We start from the raw sequence: 20367 nt of genomic DNA, 5'->3' as shown, positions 1-20367 counted from the left end.
ACTAATGTGAGTTTTTTTCCAGCTTCTTTATGTAGGCATTTAGTGCTATGAACTTTCCTCTCATCACTGCTTTCATCGTGTCCCATTAAGTTTGACTATGTTGTGTAGTCATTTTTATTAAATTTTAGTAAGTTCTTTCTTTATTTCTTCCTTGACCAGTGGTGGTTCAGTTGATCATTGTTCAATTTCCATGTGTTTGTGGGCTTTCTGAAATTAATATTGCTGTTGAATTCTAACTTTAAAATGTAATGATCTAATAGGGTATAGGGGTTCATTCCAAATTTTTGTATCTGTTGAGGTTTGTTTTGTTATCAAGTATGTGGTCTTTTTTTTAATTGATTTTATTTTTAAATTTTTCTATATTCTATCTATTTTCTTTTTCCTTCATTTTTTATTTAAATTAGAAACAAGATTGTTTTACATGTCAATCCCAGTTCCCTCTTCCTCCCCTCTGCCCCTGCCCCCCCACCCCAACTAACACCCTACCTATCCCATACCCTTTCTGCTTCCCAGGGAGGGTGAGACCTTCCATAGAAGGTTTTCAGAGTCTGTCATATCCTTTGGGATAGGGCCTAGGCCATCCCCCATGTGTCTAGGCTCAGGGAGTATCTCTCTATGTAGAATGGGCTCCCAAAGTCCATTCCTATGTTAGAGATATACTACAAGAGGCCCCATAGATTTCCAATGTCTCTTCACTGACACCCACATTCATGGGGTCTGGATCAGTCCCATGCTGGTTTCTCAGCTATCAGTCTGGGAACCAAGAGCTCCCCATTGTTCAGGTCAGCTGTTTCTGTGGGTTTCACCAGCCTGGTCTTGACACCTCCTTCTCTGCAACTGGATTCCAGTTCAGTTCAGTGTTTAGCTGTGGGCATCTGCTTCTACTTCCACCAGCTGCTGGATGAAGTCTCTCGGATGGCATATGAATTAGTCATCAATCTCATTATCAAGGGAGGGCATTTAAGGTATGTGGTCTATTTTTGAGAAGGTTCTATGAGGTGCTGAAAAGAAAGTATATTCTTTTGTTTTTGCATGGAAGTTCTATAGATGTCTGTTAAGTCCATTTGAGTCATAACATCTGTTAGTTCCCTTATTTCTCTGTTAAGCTTCTGGCTGGCAGATCTGTCCAGTGGTGAGAGTAGCATATTGATGTCTCTCACTATTGGTGTGTGGGGCTTGATTTGTGATTTAAACTTCAGTAATGTTTCTTTTACAAATGCAGGAGCCCTTGTGTTTGGGACATAGATGTTCAGAATTGAGATTTCCTCTTGATGGATTCTCCCTGTAATGAATATGAAATGGTCTTCTTTATCTTTTTTGATTGATTTTAGTTTGAAGTCTATTTTGTTAGATATTAGGATAGCTACATCAACTTGTTTCTTAGGTCCATTTGATTGGAAATTTTTTTCCCAACCCTGTACTCTGAGGTAATGTCTGTCTGTGGGGTTGGGGGTGTGCTTCTTGTCTGCAGCAGAGGAATGGACTCTGTTTTCATATCCAATCTATTAGCCTGTGTCTTTTTATAAGTAAATTGAGTCCATTAATATTAATGGATATTAATAATCAGTGATTGCTAGTTCCTGTTATTTTTGTTTTTGTTGTTGGTGATGGAATTGTGTGTTCAATTCCCTTCTTTGGGATTTGCTGCTATAGGCTCATCTATTTCCTGTGTTCTTGTGGACATAAGTGAATTACTTGGGTTGGCGTTTTCCTTCTAGTACTTTCTGTAGGGACTGGGTTTGTGGATAGGTATTGTTTAAATTTGGCTTTATCATGGAATATCTTGTTTTCTCCATCTATGGTTAGTGAAAGCTTTGCTGGGTAAAGTAGTCTGGGCTGGCATCCGTGGTCCCTTAGTGTCTGCATAACATCTGACCAGGACCTTCTGGTTTTCATTGTTTCTATTGAGAAGTCAGGTAATTCTGATAGGTTTGCCTTTATATTTTACTTGGCCTTTCTCCTTTGCAGCTCTCAATATTCTTTCTTTATACTGTATGTTTGGTGTTTTGATTATTATGTGTTGAGGAGATTTTTTTTTTGGTCCAGTCTATTTGGTGTTCTGTAAGCCTCTTGTATTTTCATAGGCATGTCCTTCTTTAGGTTGGGAAACTTTTCTTCTATGATTTTGTTTAATTTATTTTCTGTGCTTTTGAGTTGAACTTCTCCTTCTTCTAGTCCTATTGTTCTTAGTTTCGGTCTTTTCATGGTGTCCCAGATTTCTGCATGTTTTGTGTTAGGGATTTGTTGGATTTAAACTTTTCTTTGGCCAATGAATCTATTTCCTCTATCCTGTCTTCAATGCCTGAAAGTCTCTCTTCCATCTCTTGTATTCTGTTGTTTATGCTTGCATTTGTGGTTCTTGATAGTTTACCCTGATTATCCATTTCCAGAATTCCCTTGGTTTGCGTTTTCTTTATTGCTTCTATTTCATATTTCATGTCTTGAATCATTTGAGTACTTTTTTCTTGGTTTTCTTTAAGGGATTTGTAGATATCTTCCTTTTCTTTTGTTTTTTTTTGAGGCAGGGTTTCTCTGTGCAGCTTTGGAGCCTATCCTGGCACTCACTCTGGAGACCGGGAGGCCTCTGCCTCCTGAGTGCTGGGATTAAAGGCGTGCACCACCAACAGCTGGCTACTATCGTCTATTTTTTGTTTGTCCTTTTTCTCCATTTCTTTAAGGGAATTTTTCACTTCCTCTTTGAGGGCCTCAGTCATCCTCATAAAGTTATCTTTTAGGTCATTTTCTTCTACTTCATCTGTGTGGGGATGTTCAGGTTGCTGTTATAGCTCCACTAGTTTCTAGTGGTGCCTTATTGTTCTTTATAATGTTGAGTGTGTTCTTACCTCATTGGCTATGCATCTCTTCTTCTATATGTAGAACTTGTGCTTCAGGGGCTCTCTCTTTCTCCACTTGGTATAGCTGAGGGCTGTGGCTCCTTTGACCACTCCTTCAGGCACAAGTAAAGCAGAGCTTCTGGTGAACGTTCCTCCTGGTGGAAATGGGCCCAATGCTCAGGTGGATGCTCCTTCCATTGGAGGTGTAGGTGGGGCTGAGGTTCCAGTGGTTGATGTAGTACCGGGGTATTTCCAACTAAGAAACAGCAGTGGATGCTGGCTGGGGCACAGGTGCTCTTTCCCCGAGGAACTCTTTGCAATAGTTTCTGGAAGCTACTGCTGGAAACCACTGGTGTTCTTTCACCTGGAGATCACTCCTTGCTTGTGGGCCTGAGGCTGGGGCCTCCCTCGGACACTGCTCCCAGGTCTGAGGCTTGTGGCTCCCTTGACACTGCTCTGGGCCTGAAGCTCTGGCCTTCCTCATCTGCCTATACTTCTATGGCTAATATTGTATGTTTGCCATGAGAACTGTTTCATTTGCATCCATATTATCCGCTTATACATATGTATGGTGGATAACTTTTGGAAGCCCTTCTAAGTCATGCTTCTTTGTGAAGGGTGTTCTTCACACATATGACTATGTTGGCAAACTCTCAAGAGGCACAGGCCTACAACAGAAACTGTGGTTCAGGAAATCTGGGGTAGGTTTCTGACTCCAACTGTGCAGACCAGAATTTCTCTCCCAGGGATTTGGAAATGGTGTATAATACATACCAGTTAGTTTAAGTTCTTTCTACAAGTAATGGAAAGGCCAGGGTTGTAGTTAAGCCTTTAACCAATTCATAGTGGAAACTGAAGAGAAAAAAAGAATGAAACAGAGGCTCACCTATCCAAAAGTATCTAGGAAGAAAGGAGTATAAATATAGAGGAAGGCCTTCCTAATCTTCTGGGTTACTTGTGCCTCTTAGAGTTCTAAGTTCTGTCCTCCATTGCCTCTGCAGCACTCTGCCTTAGTGCATCCACTTGTTCCTCAGTGGTATCAACATGGTGCTGTCACAGCCTGCTTGCATGGTTAAAGTGCCCCCCCATTCTTTCAGGAGTCACAAGGGTGGGTGCTTCTAGAGGATCGTCATCTTTCTTCCCCTTGATGCAGCACCAGTGGCCTCCTGTATTCTTTTCTCTTTTATGTCTTCTGGTTCTCTGTGGTCCACATGCAGCTACTTTCCTTTGGGTATAAGCTAACTGAACAGATTTCTACTTCTACAAATATATATATATATATATATATATATATATATATATATATCATATTACAATTATATATGTTACACAAATACTCAGCCCAATATTCTTGTTCAGAATAAAGGACCATGATTTATCTAAAATATAGTTGATAAACAGGACCAGTTCAATATTCAATAATCTGAATAGTTAAAAGATTGATCCATTTCTTGCCTCTATTCTCTCATTTGACCTACTGTTTCTTTCAATATTTAAATGAATAATTATTAACACCAATATCGTTTATTTTCTTATTCTTTATCATTTGCAAATGATTTCAGGTTAACTATTTCATTTTGTTTTAAAAGTAATAAAATTAACTTCATACCATTAGAGATTCAACTGACACAGAAATACTCCCATTTAGACATCCATCTACTGACTACCTTGCTGCTGTAGCTAAAATGCATAACTAAACACAGCGAAAACAACAACAGAAATAAATACTTTGCTTTTAAAAAGACTTTAATTACTGGCCATGCGGATTGTAGAGGGAGTTATTATAGTCCAACCTCAGATATAAATGTTGTAGGTGAGTTAGGCAGGCCAGGAACTAGATGGATTTAATGGCCCTCTGTGTGTCAATGACTAGGTTTCCCAATGAAGTAGGGGTGAGCATGGGGAATATATATAAGTTTCTTTGTGACTATTCCAAAGCAAAAGCATGTCTACTTATAAAGATGTCTCATCTCCAATGCTCCCTAGGTCTATGGGGTTGTGAAGACTGTGATCACCTGGTGCTCATGTAATCAGGGACAATGCACAGTGTCTTCCTGAATCTCTCAAGCAGTTCCTTCTGAGCAGCAGATTCCTACCTAGACCCAAGGGATTGGAAGTGCTTAACACACACAATCAGCTTCTTTTCTTACACCATCATTTCCAGCTGCAGTTTCCCACCTACCCCTGTTTTGAATTAAGACTAATAACGGCATTTGAAATTGAAATTAAAATAGTCTTTCCTCTTAGCCTTTCTCCCTTGCCTTAAGTTCTCATCTAGTCTCAAGGCATGATAAATACATATGCATCTCATGCATGGAATAAATTTGCCTCTTCCTTATGTTGTACTTTTTCCATTTGCAACTTCCTGGTGTTTTCCAGCTTTGAGAATTTCTTGATCTCTGCTACTCTCCTCCCAGTCACTCATAGTGCATTGCAAGTTATTCTAGATAAGCTGGAAAAAAATAGTGTTCTTTATCAGCTATAGGTGATTTTATTTTACTGGTTGTCTTAGGGTTATCATTGCTGCGATGAAACTTGGTGAAGAAGGGTTATCTTTGACTTATGTTTCCACATCACTGTTGATCGTTGAAGGAACAATGTTATCCATAGGATACACACTATTGGAAACTATTAGCACCTTTAGCCTTTGGGCCAAGCCTAATGCACCTAGACAAGTCTGTATTCAGCCCTCATTTATTTTAATTCATATTTATGTATATTTCTTATATACATATAAAGCTATACATATATAAAGATATTCATATGTGTATATATACGTGTGTATGTATGTAGTATGTATCTGTGTGTGTGCCTTTTCTCCTGTGTGTAACTGCGCTTGTTGCATGTGTGTGCATGTACTTGTGAGGGCCATTGGTTGATGCTGAATGTTCATCTTCACTATTCTACACCTTATACTCAGACAAGGTTTCTCTCTCTCTCTAAAAAAATTTAACTTTTATTTGTGTGTGTATGCGTGTGAATGTTTTGCCTGAGTATATGTGTGTTCATCATTTGATATTCACATAGGCCAGAAAAGGGAATCAGATCCCCTAGAATTGGAGTTTCAGATGGTTGTGAACCACCCTGTGTGTCCAACAAATGCAACCTGGGTTCTCTGCAAGTTCAGCAATTGCTCTTAACTGTTGAGCCGTTTCTCTATCTCAGTAGGCACGGTTGCTTGCTGACTCTGTCTGTTTCCTGATTGCTATGATTACAGGAGGTCACCATGTCTGTTTGGCGTTTGTAGGGTGCTGGGATCTGAACTCTAGTCGTCAAACTGTGTGACAAGTATTTTGACCCACAGAACCATGTCTTCAACCATCGCTCTGACACATTTTATATTTGTTCACATCGCCTCATTCTTTAAAGTATATTTCAATGTACTTTAAATTTTAGGGAAATTTTAAGAAAAATCTATCATTGATTCTATGTTGTAAATCTGTAAAAGGAAATATAAAATAGAAGGGGTAAGGGCAATGTTAAAAAATGAATATCCTTTAAAATTATTACAAAAGATTCCAATGAAACAACTGTTTGAATGGAGAAACTGGCTGGAACACTCTAATGTATTATCCCTTCATTTCTCTTTAAAATATCTATAGAGACACAGCAAAGACTGAAATTATAAAAAGAAATTTACAAACTAAGACAGCCATTGAGAATAATTACATGTCAAATGACACCAGATTCAGGGAAAAGCAGTGGAGCTTATCCAGGGGAATTCCTTGGCTTTTCTGCAAAGCAGAGGGCACAGGAACAAGAAGACATTTCTGTATCCCCTCTGTGCACTAATGAGCAGAGAATTAGGGTTGCACTCCAATGTTTTTAACCTCTAAGATGCTGGCTATGGATTTGACTATCACGTTGTCTGTTCCACCTTTGTTTAGAAACCAACTAAAGACCCAGAGAACAATTTAAGCAAACCGTAGGCAACAATTCATTGCTAATTCTCAATTACTAGCTTTTGATGCGGCATATTGGTCCTTAGTACCCATCTTATTTAGTTTTCTATTGCTGTGATAAAATGCCATGACCAAAAGCAACTTGAGGAGGAAAGTGTTTAGTTGGCTTAGGTATCTCAGGTCACAGTTCACTGAGGGAAACCAAAGAACGAACCTGGAGGCAGGAGCTGATGCAGCGGCCATGGAGGAGAACTGCTTACTTTTCTGCTCTCCATGGCTTGTTCAGTTTGCTTTCTTATACAAGATTGAACCACCTACACAGGAGTGGTACCACCCAAAGTGAACTGAACCCTACCACATCTATCATTAATCAAGAAAATTCCCTACAGACTTGCTTAGAGGCAAGTATTTTCTGATGGAGGTATTTTCTCATCTGAGGTTCCTCTTTCCAGATAACTCTAGCTTTTGCCAAGTTGGCAAAACCCAACTGGAACAGTACCCTCCCAGGGACTTACTGCCATTTCATCTCATCTGATCACGTTTCCGTGTTCAGCAGAGACTGTGCTTCATGTGTTGTTGAAAAAGAGGTCTCTAAGGGGAAGTTTATGGAATGCTCACAGGGTGTTACAAGCAACCTCCCTCCCTGTTGGCTCACTTATGTATCCATACTCCTCCATTTTTCACTCCAATTCATATTTCCTTTGTGACTCTCTTGTTTTCAATGAAAATTCTGAAGTTTGAAAATAATAAGACACAAAGCACTCCTCTATTTATTATGCTTTCAGCACTGCATGGGATGACACCTGTCTTAAGTAGTCTTGCTGTCAACAGTTCTATGAATCATAAAACAAAGCACCTGCTCATAGGTGTAGAACAGCAACAAGCTGTGGGCTATGGTCATTGAAATTGGGAAGGATGGGAAATGAGTTTTGTCTCTTTTTTAAATTTTTAAATTTCATTGACTTTGTAAGTTGGGAGGTATGTGTGGAATTCAGAGGACAACTTTCAGGAGTACCTGTGGGTCTCAGTGGTTGAAGCTATATCATCAGTCTTTTGTAGAAATAATTTTGAAATAATTTTTCTACATATTTTAGTTCATTGAGTGTTGCTGTTGGTTTCTCTTGTCCCACCAGGTCCTGCCACCATTGTGCCCCAAATGAACACACAAAGATGCTATATTAATTAGGAAACTGTTGGCCAATGGCTAGGGCTTTTTAATTGGCTAGCTCTGTTTTAATTATTAATCCATTTCTATAAATCTATGTATTTCCGCATGGTCTTGGCTTACTGGCGAATGTCCAGACCTGTTTCTCCTTTGGCTGCTACATGTTGTCTACCCCTGGTGGGCTCTCCTACCTACCTTTCCCAGAATTCTCCTTGTTCCTCGCCCTACCTATCTTCCTGTCTCTATTCACCAAACAGTGTTTTATTCACCAACCAATAAGAGAAACATAATATATAGAAGGATATCTCCATCAATTGAGAATCCAAAACAATGTGTTTTGGTAATACTCATCATCCCTCCCCTAACTCCTCTTAAATATGCTACTTTCTTCCCTCCCCACTCAAATTTATGTGCTTTCCTTCTTTTTTTTTTCACTATCAAGTCCAAATTGTGTTGTCCATGTATGATTGGATGTCTGACCTTCCAGTGGAAAATGGTTAACTTACCAGGGACTAAATTCTTAGGGAAAACTTACCCTTCATATCCTGTCTCTCAGCAGTTATCAATTACCACCAATAGCTCTTCTGTTACCGGTAAGACTCTGTATCCACTTCCCTTTTCAATGTTATGATTGGGTCTAGCTTAAGTATCATAGGTCTTGTATGTATGCTGTCACAACCACTGTGAGTTCATACATGCAGTTGCCTCACACCATCTAAAAATTCTGACCTAAGTATTCCATCTAAGAAGTCAGACTCCTTACCTTTAAAAAAGGAGTCTGAAGAAGGCACAAGGAAGGGAATAATTAAAGTAATGACAGAAATAATTAAAATAAGAAGTAGATATCTACAAATATCTATTTATTGTGTCTTTGGGAAAATGTTGTAAATTACTACTTCACACATGTAAGAAAGAGTGAGAGGAAAGAAAATGGAAGTCATTAACATTATGTATGAAAAGGGACATCATTCTGAAGTCTGTTTTTTAAGGTGTTTTTCTTATGTTCAGCTTTTAAAATTCTTTCTATATTCTAGGTGCTAATCTGCTGTCAAATGTATACTTAATAAAGATTATTTTCCCTATTGGGGGGGATATTCAATCATGTTGTGAACCCATTTGCATTTGCAATAATTAAATATAACTAATTTTGTGTCAGGAGGCTGTGATAGCAACTAGTTGACAGAAAGTAATCATAGAGCATCAGAGGGCATCTGGGAGAGATAGAGAGATAGAGACAGGAAGTAGTAGGGTGGGGTTTGGAGTGGTACAGATTTTTCTGGTTTGGTGAAGCAGAAGCAAGGGTCTTTCTGAGACACTAGAGAAAGGGGTTAGCTAGTTGCTACTCAACCTCTCTGAGCTCGTAGGTTTTCAGCCTAGCCTAGCCTTTTAATCTCAAGTCTTATTTATAAATAGAATGGCAGAGATTTAGTTAAAACTACCTTTAGTGACAGTGGCAGGGCTGGTACCTGCAGGAGCAGAATTCCCATTAGGCTGTGGTCTGAGCAGCTGGATCACTGCAAGAGAATATTAAATAATATTAAAAAGAATAATATTAAAAAGAATGATCTTTCCCGTCTTAAGAATGGGGACCATCACAATGCAGGGTGCTAGGACCCTGAATATTGCTATTATGGGTGGTTTGAAAATTTAAATGAAGGGATAAATGACTTATCTGGGATTGACATAAAGTCTATTGTAATTACTATCAGTTTGGCAATTAATAATTTATTTTTAAAAAAGTGGTTTCATAACTGTGCCAAATATGATAATTTGATTGATAAGATACAAGCTTTAGAAAGACTTACCACTATTGATAAAATATAAGCTTTAGAAAGACCTACTAAAGAAAATAAAGAAAAATACTCTAGACACAGACAGAGAAATTTAGAGCAGAACCAACCACACCATTCCATTATGAAACCGAAGGGGAACAGCCCAAGGTTATTAGAATATCAACATTAATTTATCCAGTTACCATACAAGAATGACCACCAGATGATAGGCAACCCCATGGCGATGCAGAAGTTAATTAGAATCCTGTAGAAATGTTAGATTTGAAGGGATGTATGGAAGCACTCATTTCATATGGTATGCATTCACCCTTTGTGAGTCAGATGTTAATTTCATGGGTCACTAGGAACAGAAATATTCTATAAGACTGGAAAGATTTATCTGTCTGAGCTTGGAAGCTGATCCTCAGTTATAGTGGAGAACATGGTGAAGAGAGAAAGCAGGGGTCATAGAACAACAAAGTAGTGCTAGAGGAAACGGAATTTCCCAAGATTGCCTTCTTAGTGAGAGCCAGTATGCTGATTTGCAAAGAAAGACTATATTTGATAATAACACCTTGATTCTATACCATACAGTGGCTTTGATTATTTGGGACATGGTTGAAGAGCCAGGAAAGAGAACCAAGTCATTTACTAAAAGTACAGAAAGCCCCAAAGAAGCTTTCACTGATTTTTTTTTTTTTACCAAGATTGATCTCATCTGTAAATAGAATGATACCAGATCTAGATATTAGGCAATGATTAATTGAATCTTAGTCTTTAGAAAATGATAATTCAGAATGAAAAAGGATGACTTGGTCTTTAAAGGCAAGTCAGGACCCATATTTGAATGGATCTGAAATACAGGTGGTATCACACTTATGATACTTGGATAGGAGAGGTGATTTCTAAAATATTTAAGAAAAATCAAAAGGTCAGATGTTTTAATTGTGGTAAACTAGGTCATTAGAAAAGGGGTTGTAGGCAAGATATTCCTAGAAACAATGTTTTTTTCTAAAAATAATCCAAAGAGAAGGCCCAAGCCTTCTAGAATATGCAGAAGGTGTGACAAAAGATGACATTGACTAATGAATGCAAATCAACAAGGGACAGGAAAGATAACCCTTTGCTATTGGAAAACATGTTAGGGGGCCTCTTGTAGGTGCCAAGGTCAAATTTTGTTCAATCTTTCCCTGTCAGAATTGGGTTAACTCCCACACAGAGTAATTAAAAAAAACCTAATAATGCCTGTTGTTAAAACCATACTGCTCTGGATGACTGAACAGTATCAGTAGATTAAAACAACATTTTCAGGAAAGACCATAAAGCAAGTATTTTGGCAAACCTCTATAAATGATCAAAGACCAAAACTAAAAATACAAATAAATGGCATTGAAATTGAGGGTTTGGTAGACACAGGTGCAGTTTTAACAATAATTCCACCAAAATCTTGGCATGAATGTTGCCTTTTCCAAGAGGCAAATGGTCTGCTTCTGGGGATTGGAACTTTATCTCAGGTAAAACAAAGTACAAGATGGATCAAGTGTATATGGCCAGACAGGCAGATAGGAAAATTAAAACTATATGTGGCTAACATGGTAATGAATTTATGGGGACATGATTTGTTGCAACAATGGGAAACACAGATTAACACTCCTCCAGTCTCAGAAACAAACTGTAAACTAATGCTTCTGAGAAAAATATTAAAATATATTATAAGGGACAGTTACTGACTGTTCAGGTTGTATTTAAGCAGGCCAAAACAGCTGCTGACCTTTCAAAGGTACCAATAGTCCTACCTTTAAAATAGTTAACAGACAAATCTATGTGGGTGGAACAATGCTTTTCACGTAACAAAAATTATGGGAATTAGAACAGCTGGTACAGGTCAACATATTCAAGAATCAATCATTTCTTGGAATTCTTTTATATTTGTCATTAAAAAGAAATCTGGAAAAATGGATAAAGTTAACAGATTTAAGAGTCATAAATAAGGTGATTTGAGCCAACGGGCTTTTTGCAGGCTGGAATTACATTGCCTTCTTTGTTACCTAAGGATGGTCTAATATGGTGATTGATTAAAAAGATCGTTACAAGAACAGGATGGAGAACGATTTGCCTTCACAGTAACTATTTATAATACTTCCCAGCTGGTTAAAAGGTACCACTGGAAGATTCTTCCACAAGGACTGTTAAACAGCCCCACTTTTCAGTATGTTGTATAACAGCTATTAGAACTAATTCATAAATAGTTTCTTCAATCTATAATTTATCTTTATATGGATGATAACATATTGGCTGATGCAGACACAGATACTTTAGAAAAAAATATTTTATGTGGTAAAGAGAATTTTGCCTTGTTTGGGATTACAAATTGCTCCAGAAAAAAAATCATAAAGAGAAGATTCTATTAATTATTTAATATATAAGATAGGTTTACAGAAAGTTCAACCACAGAAAGTACAAATTGGGAGAGATTAGTTATGAACTCTTAATGATTTTCAAAAATTGCTGGGAGATATTAACTGGCTATGGCCCACAGTTGAATTAACAACTCAAGAACTAAATAATTTATTTAAAAACTAAAAAGGTGATAAGGAATTAAATAGTCTACTAAAATGATCAGCTGAGGCTGAGAGAGAATTGGCTCTTGTAAAAAAGAAATTACAGGACACACATGTGGATCACTTAGATCCAGAGCTTGATTACATTCTGGTTATTTTCCCTTCTACTCATCCCCCTACAGGAATTCTTATGCAAAAAGAATACAATATCTTAAAATGGATACTTTTACCACACATACAGGGTAAAAATTAAAGACCTATGTAGAAAGGGATTCTGAAAGAATAATTTAGATCTCATCAATTAGCAGGAATAGACCCAGAAGAAATTGTGGTTATCTTTTACTACTGCTGAAATTGTCTCATTATGGGAAGAAGATGAACATTGGCAAAGACTGTGCAGTAATTTATTTGGAGAGATTGGCAATAAATATCCCCAAAGCAAGAGACTTCAGTTTATAAAAAGCACTAATTGGATTCTCCCTCATATAATAAAGGTAACACTAATTTTTGGAGCCTCCACATTCAATACTGTTGTAAATAAATCAGGAAAGACAGGTTATAAGCCAGGAAAATTTAGTAAATTGGCCCAAAGCCTTGTGATTCAGTTCAGAAATCAGAATTTTGTGATATTCTCATGGTATTATTTGGTTTTCTTAATATAGCTAATGTCTCTCAATATGCAGAAAGAATTCTTTTACATACTGAAACTACTGAACCTACTCCAGATGATTCATAATTAATTTTGCCATCTATTAAGTTATAAGAAATAATCAGAACTAGAAGTCATCCCTTGAGGTATCACATATCAGATCCCATATAGGTCTACCACATAATGGTAGTGCTAGCACAGGTAATAATAAAATTGATCAGCTATTGGTAGGAAATGTGCTAGAAGCCTCAGAATTTCATAAGAAACACCACGTTAATAGCAAAGATTTGAAGAAAAAATTTTTCTTCCTTACTTGGCCACAGACCAAGAAAATTATCAGGAAATGTTCTACTTGCTTTTTTGTATAACCAATCTCTGCTACCTGAAGGAAGTAAAACAAAGGGCACTCAAAGAAGCAAAATTTGGCAAATAGATTGTTTCATTTTGCAGAGTTTAGAAAATTAAAGTATATTTACCATACCATAGATAGATATTAACAATTTCAATGGACAATTGTTTTGAGTTCTGAAAAGGGTGATTCTGTATTTCCACATATATATTAGAAGTTATGGCCCGTATGGGAATACCCATACAAATTAAGACTGACAATGCTCTAGCATATGTCTCTGGTAAAATGAAGCATTTTTTGCACATTACAACATAAAGCATATTACAGGTATACCACACAATCCTACAGGAAAACAGTTATAGAAAGATATAATCTCACTTTAAAGGTATGCTTAATAAACAGAAAGGGGTAATAAAGACTTTCAGAGATAGATTACACAGTGCTTTATTGACTTTAAATTTTTTAAATGCTAAGGAAAAAGGAACCATGGCTGAAGAGAGACATTGGATAATAGAAAAAAAATGCTGAATTAAATCAGCCTATGTATTTTAAAGATGTCTTGACCTCAGAATTGAAATCAGGGTATGAGTTACATTGGAAAGAGGTTTTTCTTTTGTTTCCACAGAAACATAGTGTTTCACAGAAACACTATGAATACCATTAAGATTGATAAAGATGAGATTCAAACAGGAGAGACCTGTTGATTAGAAGAGAAGACAGTTCATCAAATAGCTTGGTCATTCAATCCAAACTAACTTCTTTTTTTCCCCATACAAACATTTTTTTTCTTAGAAAGAAAATTATTTTACATGTCATTCTCAGTTCACTCTCCCTCCCCTCCATCCCTGCCACCCCAAATAACACCGTACCTATCCCATACCCCTTCTGCTCCTCAAGGAGGGTGAGGCCTTCCATAGGGGTCTTAAAGTCTGTCATACTCTTTGGGATAGGGCCTAGGCCAACCCCCTTGTGTTTATGTCCAGGGAGTATCCCTCCATGAGGGATTGGCTCCCAAAGTCCATTCCTATGCTAGGGATAAGTACTTATCCACTACAAGAGGCCCCATAGTTTTCCAAGGTCTCTTCACTGACGCTCACATTCAGGGGTTGGGATCAGTCCTATGCTGGTTTCCCAGCTATCAGTCTGGTGACCAAGAGCTCACCCTTGCTCAGAACAGCTGTTTCTATGGGATTCACCACCCCGGTATGGACCCATTTGCTCATCACTCTTCCTTCTCTGCAACTGTATTCCAGTTCAGTTGAGTGCTTATCTGTAGGTGTCTGGTTATACTTCTGCCAGCTGCTGGATGAATGCCACAGGATGGCATATAAGTTAGTCACCAATCTCACTATCAGGAAAGGGCATTTAAGGTAGCCTACCCTCTGTTGCTTAGATTGTTAGTTGGTGTCACCTTTGTAGCTCTCCAGACATTTCCCTAGTGCCCGATTTCTCTTTAAACCTATAATGTCTCCCTCTGTTATATTGTATCTCAAACTAACTTCTAAGACTAACAAATGCCTTTCATTTGATTGGGTTAAAAAATAGTAACTTTTTATTATTAAAATAGAATACTTTTTTGTTGCCAAGAAACATTTTGTCTTAACAAAGATATAACTTCACAAAAAAGGAACTCCCCTAAGTTAAAGTTGGGGAAGGGATGCTTTTCTTCTTTACAGGAGAATAAAAGCATCCTTGATAGCTTTGCACTCTCATCTTCAGAAAGTTTTATTTGTTAGATCATAAACAAAATATCACCACAATAACAGGTAAATTATATATACACATATAAACACACATAAACTATATATGTGTATATATATATACACATATAAACTTTCTGTTTAAATATTGTGATATCTAAACTTTCTGCTTAAATTCTGATATTAATGATCATATAGAGTACTAATTAATTCTAGAAATAGGCTTCATTTAGCTTCCTGTACATGGTTTTGGGTTTGAGTCTGAATCAGGTAACTCGGAATTAAGTTTCTGTACTATTGATATACTTAATATACTGTGGTTCTTTAACCTTTCTGAGATCTGCTTAAAATATTTAAGTTTTCTGTAATGAACCATGACCATACATAATAGCAACCTTTGAAGTATCCAAAAACATGATGGGGCCTCACAATGATGGGGCCTCACAATGACAGTTTCACCTAGATTGTGATAACGCCATTAAGCTGATAAATACCACCCAAAGATCAGTTTTGAACTAGAAACTGCTCAGGAAAATTTCAAGGTGGTTAGCTGAGATGGTTCAGCCTCACAGATTATCCAGTCAAGATTTCAAATAAGTTCTACACTTTCCTATCACACAGAGACTAAACAGAAATTAATGCAGCCAGATCTCCCAGGAATTGGCCATTAGCTCAACTTTTTCAGGGTCCCAAAATGATGCTTTTACCCTTAGACAACAGGAAGTAATTTTAAGAATATAATGCTCACATTCCTAGGAGGTGGGTGGTTTTTGGTCATTTAGTGGGTTGTGAATGTTTGTCATTATTTAGGGGGTTTGGTTGCAAATTGTTCATGGTCATGGTAAGGGAGGAAACTAAGCAAGGGAGGTTGGACTCAAGGATCTCTTTCTGAAAAACAAGGGGAAGATATGGAAAGAATAGGATGAAAAGGTAGATTATTGAATCTACTTTAAACTGAAAAGCAACCATTAGTCTCAAATGTTTTACATTGGTATGGATTTTTGTGTATTGATACAAATTCAAGGTTATTTTTGTTATAATATATGTGTATATATTTATATATTCTTGTTTAAGGTATCTATTGAGCTTGTTTTAATATGTAATGAATAATTAAGAAATTCAGGTTAGTAGTTAGTCATCTATAATAATCAAACTTGTAGTTATATTAGCTATGGTTTCAAGGCTAAACAGAGATGTAGTTTAGATAGATAAGTGGTCTTCAAACACTTCAGAGACCATATTCTGATATGGCATTTAAGATGCTTCAGTAACTAAGACTTTTCATAACAGTGAGACATTTCTGTTCCTGGCAGCACCAATTTGCTTTACAAAAGGATGATGGGTATTGAAGGACCTCTATATGGAGTTTGCTTTTGTTGTAGCAAAGTTGGCCACTAGGCAAGAAACTGTGCTTGTCTTGACTGGTGACAGTTGCTGCCCAAATTGATGACTGCTGAACTTTGCCAAGAAAAGGTAAGACAGTCCTTCAAAATTCCCACATCACAGAAAAGTCTGACAGATATGGTAGGCCTGTATGTTGAATATGGATGTCCCAATGGGAGCAGAAAGGAGCCTTGGGTGACTGTTGAGGCAGCTAGCTGTCTTTTCTATAGTTTTAGATGGTGGTTGCTCTGTACTTTCTGTTTCCTCAGGTAATATTTTATCCTTTTCACGTTTTTGATGGAATTGAAGATGAGATAATTATAGATACAGGTCTTCTTATTACTAAATTCAGAAAAGAAACTCCCAAAAGTGGTAAAAGGGTATAAGATTGAGAGTCATAAGAGCTTATCTAAGAAATTGCTTATCTAAGAAAATGTTTTGAGGTCTAAAAAAAAAGATGGTTTGTGTTGATAATACATGTTGGGTTAAAAAGTGAATTAGGTAAAAAACTTTGGACTCACCAAGATAGGAAAGGTAACAGAGTAGTTTCCATGAATTTGCTGAATACAAATGGACTGGACATTGTGAATATAATCCTTATTTGATTATTGTCCTCATTGTATATAGTCTTAGTATATTAGAGATAAAACCTTTCTTTTTAATTATACAATACCTGGTAATTGTTATTATTGTATATAGTTTTACTGTGTTAGAATTAAAACCGTTTCTTTTATTTAGACAAAAGGGGGAAATGTTGGGCGATATTTGATCACCCTATGAACCCCAAGTTAGTATTTTCATTAATTAAAATTAACCATGGGCCAGGAGGGCGCATTAGTACCTAGTTGACAGAAAGTAATCACAGAGCATCAGAGGGCATCTGGGAGAGATAGAGAGACACAGGAAATAGTAAGGTGGGGTTTGGAGTGGTGCAGCTTTTTCTGATTTGTCGAAGCAGAAACACAGGTCTTTCTGAGATTACAGCAAGGAGAGAGGATTAGCTTGTTGCTACTCAGTCTCTCTGAGTTTGCAGGTTTTCAGCTTAGCCATTGAATCTCCAGTCTTATTCATAAACAGAATGATAGAGATTTAGTTAAAGCTACCTTTAGTGGCAGTGACAGGGCCGGTGCCTGCAGGAGCAGAATTCCCATCAGGCTGTGGCTTGAGCAAGTGGGACATCACTAGAGAAGCAGGCTTGTAGTTGTACGGTTACAAATACTGGCTGAAATAGCAGCAGATTAGGTTGTAGCCGCCGTGCCAATGTTAAAACAATATTTCCCCATTTGTAGGCTGCCACTGCTCGAATTATAATGGTCTTTTCTGTATGAAAGCTTTTCAGTTTCATGAGCTCCCATTTATCAATTTTAACTGATAGTTTTAGAGATTTCAGTTAGTGGTTTCTTGGTCCCCTTGCTCTGGATACATGGATAATAGATTACTATGGCAAAGAAGTGTATGCTATGCTAGGGATAATACCGATCTACTACAAAAGGTCCCATAGATTTCAAAGGATAAGACAGACTCTGAAGATACCCATGGAAGGCCTCACCCTCCCTGGGGAGCAGAAAGGATATGGGATAGGTAGGGTGTTAGTTGGGGGGAGGCATGGGAGGAGGGGAGGCAGAGGGAACTGGGATTGACATGTAAAATAATCTTGTTTCTAATGTAAATAAAAATGGAGTGAAAGAAAAAAAGAAGTATATGCTAGAATAAATCTGATCACCTCATGGCAGCCAGGAGGCAAATAAAAGAGAGAAGGGGCTGGGGTCTCAAGACCTACTTCAAGGGCATGCTCCAATGACCTGCCTTCCTTCTGCCTATGTCTTACTGAATACTCCCTCATTTCCCAATAGTCTCAGACTAGTGACAAAGCCTTCAAGTCATAGCTTCTGGGGTCATTTAATGTGAAAATGATAACATTTCATCTCTGATTTCCTAGGATTCATGACCGTTTTACATCACACATCTTTAACTGTGTGTAGAAGTTGAACAGTTGCAGACGTGCTAAAACATCCAGGTGTAATGTGTCCTTTGAAACTTAAGGCAAATGTGTAGCCGTGAGCCTCTGCTCAGTCAAGTACAATTATGTGCTTCCAGGACACAACATCAGAGGGCAAGTATGAAAAGAACAAGGATTGAAAGGACAAAAGAAACACCAAAACCTAGTAGGGCAAAACATTAAATTCTGTAGTTCTATGCTATGTATTTGGGGTGTATGATGGTGGGTTGTGGGTCTCCAAGGGCTTGGGCATCCCCTACGGTAGGGCCTTTCTGGCTTCCGCTCAAATGACATCTTTTTTTGGACTGGTTGTGTTGGCTGCTACAGATATTCTTGGCAGATGTTGCATGCCTCTGGCATCTGTAACCTGGGTCTCTGTAAAATTTGGTATTTATGCTTAAAACTTTATGCCTATATGCCTTCTTGTTTTCAGGGGCTGTTTTCAGGAACTCTGATCCTGAAAAAGATTGTCTGGTCTCTCAGTATTTTCTTTGAAATCTTTGTGTAAGCATCGATGACCCCACTGCTCTTTTACCAGCACGATTGAAGAAACAAAGCCATGCAGTCAATGTCAGGAATTGCCAACAGCTTGAGCAGTAGTGGGTCATTCTTGGATCGTGGCTGCAAGCAAGCGCTGAGTGACACAAAAGCTGTGCACGGGGAACAGAAATCTGGAGGAAAGAATTTTCCAAAGGCTCTCTTTGAGAGTTGCTCTCTACTTAATCTAGCATAGTGAGCTTTTGGAAGCCATAATTCTGTTGACTTAAGGTTCTGGCAATACTCTTTCACGCTGTCCTGGTGCAAACTATTTGGTGAACCCATCTTCCTAGGGTGGTTCCATGGCCATGTGATTGTTTCAGGACAACTCCACACAGGCCAGAGATTCTATTTTCTTGACCAGAGTAATTTTTTCTTGACTTTTATTGCTATACTAACACGTTACATGAAAGAAATAACTCCTGAAGGTAGTTTTAGGTATACAAAGGTATTTTAGCTTAAGTCACAGAAAGGCTTCAGTTACTTTCATTTTCCTCATAAGATTTAGTTTCATAGTAACAGTGTGATTCAAGATTCCATTCCAATGCAAGAGAAACTGACACAGGCAGACAAACACACACACACACACACACACACACACACACACACACACACACTCACACACACAGTGAGAGACAGACAGACAGACACAGAGAGAGGGGGGGGAGGGAGGGAGGGAGATTAGCAACTGAATGAATCATAGTTGCCAGTACTGTCTCATTTGCTAGAACCTAAGGCTCTTTATGGGCCAAGGCTAGTTCTTATATTTCTCTATTCCTGGGAGTTAGTGATTATTAGTGACTCTATTTTTTCCACTTTTTTATTTGAATTAGAAACAAGATTGTTTTGCATGTTAATCCCAGTTCCCTCTCCCTCCCCTCCTCCCCTACCGTCTCCCCAACTAAAATCCTACCTATCATATAACCTTTCTGCTCCCCAGGGAAGGTAAGGCCTTCCCATAGGGGGGTCTTCAGGGTCTGTCATATCCTTTGGGATAGGGCCTAGGCCCACCCCCGTGTGTCTTGGCTCAGGGAGTATCCCTCTATGTGGAATGGGCTCCCAAAGTCTACAACTATGCTAGGGATAAGTACTGATCTATTGCAAGAGGCCCCATGGATTTCCGAGATAGTGACTCTATTTTTAAGAAATATTAATTTATTTAATGCGTATGGGTGTTTTGCCTGCTTGTATGCCTGTGCACCATGTGCATGTCTGGTAACTACAGAGGCCAGAAGCTGGCATTGGATTCCCTGGTACCGGAGTTAGAAAGAGTTATGAGCTATATTTTGGGTTCTGAGAATCAAACCCAGGTCACCTGAAAGATCCACAAATGCTGTTAAAAGACTGAGCCATCTTTCCAACCCCACTAATTCATTTTTGCATATCATACTCTTATATCCATATATATAGTCATCGATTTAGAGGGACTTCTAATCTCTGGAGTATAATACAGGCCTGGAAGTACAAGCTCTGCTCAAGAAGTACACAAAAACAACCCTGTTGGGGCCCATAAAAA

Source organism: Cricetulus griseus, chromosome 3, assembly GCF_003668045.3.
Source record: "Cricetulus griseus strain 17A/GY chromosome 3, alternate assembly CriGri-PICRH-1.0, whole genome shotgun sequence".
In the NCBI taxonomy this organism is placed as follows: domain Eukaryota; kingdom Metazoa; phylum Chordata; class Mammalia; order Rodentia; family Cricetidae; genus Cricetulus; species Cricetulus griseus.
Note: the sequence above shows the minus strand (reverse complement) of the source record.